Source organism: Chrysochloris asiatica, unplaced genomic scaffold (assembly GCF_000296735.1).
Source record: "Chrysochloris asiatica unplaced genomic scaffold, ChrAsi1.0 scaffold00351, whole genome shotgun sequence".
NCBI lineage: Eukaryota > Metazoa > Chordata > Mammalia > Afrosoricida > Chrysochloridae > Chrysochloris > Chrysochloris asiatica.
The window spans coordinates 745781-747704 of record NW_006408869.1 but is presented as its reverse complement, the minus strand read 5'-3'; positions in this window follow the sequence as shown (position 1 = coordinate 747704).

The window sequence follows — 1924 nt, the reverse complement described above, 5'->3', positions numbered from 1 at the left end:
ACCATCCAGTATCCCTTTGTTTTGTTCTAATGACTGACTCTTGGTCTTTGCACAGGTTCTTCATGAGCACCAGGAAATGTTCTGGAATGTTCCTTCTTCACAATGTTGCCCATCATTTGTTATGATCCACACAGTTGAATGCCTTTGCATAGTCAATAAAGCACTAGTAAGCATATATCTGATATTTTCTGCTTTCAATCAAGATTGATCTAATATCAGCAATGATATTCTTTGCTTCATGTTCTCTTCTGTATCTTGAATTTCTGGCAGTTTCTTGTCAATGTGCTGCTGTGACTGTTTTTGAATGATTTTCACCAGAAGTTTACTTACATATGATGCTAATGATATTGTTTGATGGTTTCTGCATTCCATTTGGCCACTTTGTTTGGAATGGACACAAATATGGATCTTTTCCAATAGTTTAGCCAGGTCTTCCTAATTTCTTGTCATAGATGAATGAGTACCTCTAGCTCTGCATCAGTTTTTGCAGTATTTCAGAATTGAAGTATTTCAATTTTATTCCATTAATTCATGTAATTTTGTGTCATCTATTTCACTATCTTAAAACATTGCAAAATCTTTACTTTTTCTGTGGTTGATCTTCTCAGTCCTTTTATAAATCCAAACCAGTTTTACAAAGGTATACTAACCCTATTATCTTCTTCCTCCATTGTATGAAAAGCTTCTGCTCAACTTTTGCAATTTAATATTGTTTCTTCTTTCTTTATTCACCTATTCTAGTGATGTGTTTGTTTTTCCATTTCTGTCCTGTTTTTCTTTCATGTAAGAATGGGGTTGGGAATGAATGTAGATTGTATTCTTGCTTATTGGAATAGAAAATAATGAAATTTTGACCTCCTAGTCCTTTACACAGTCCACAATTTTCACAGTTTTTATTGATTAAAATATACTATTAGTACACAGAGTTTAAATGAGTGTCTATACAATGAAATTTACTTTTAAAACACCTTTCTAGCTAGCCTCTATTTTCATTTTATAATCTGCATATCCAGTTGTATATTTGATCTTCTGTTTGTTGGCTCAAAACTCAACATATCATAAATTAAAATTTTGGTGGTCCCCTTTTTGGTTATCATTCAGTGTACCTTCATCCAACATTTTGATCTTGACATTTTCCTGTCTCATATACTCATAATCAATATTTCCAAAGTACTATCAACTTTTCCTCAAAACTTTTCTTATATTATCTTTATTTATTTTTCTGTCTCTACCACCAACCACATGGAAAATTACAATCTCTCCTAAAATCCATTATCCACAATCACACAGTGGAAACTTCATTTTAAAATACAAATTCAATCACATCACCATCCTCTCTTAAAAAGTGTCCAGCTTTCTATTGGATTCAGAAGAGATATCATTCTCTTGACATGAATTATAAGCCATAAGCCATAGAAGGTCTGAGCCTATATATCCTCAATGATCTTCTGATGGATTGCTGTATTCCAACTATTGTAATCTTTTCCCACTTCTTAAAACATGCCATCTCTCTCTTATGCAGGACTTTTCACTAATTTCTTCAATTAATTATTTTGCTTTATTTATTTATTTTTTGATCCTTCCTACAATTGTCAATTCAATTCTGATTCATAGTGAATGTAAGAATGGCCTAGCTATGGCATCTGACCTGTCTGTCTTCACAAGGTGGAAGTGGGATCAAACTCAACATCAGCTTGAACTCAAGTTTGATTAGATAGAGGTCAGACATATTTCCATTATTTTCCTCCGTATGTTAGCTGGGCTCTCTGGAGAAGCAAAACCAGTGAAACTTATATGTTATATATGTAGAATAAATCAATGGACCATAATGTCAGCTTGAGCTTCATGTATGGCAGTTCAAAACCACCAGCCACTCCTCAGAAACCCGGTACATGGTCACTATGAGAAGGAACTGACTCAATGA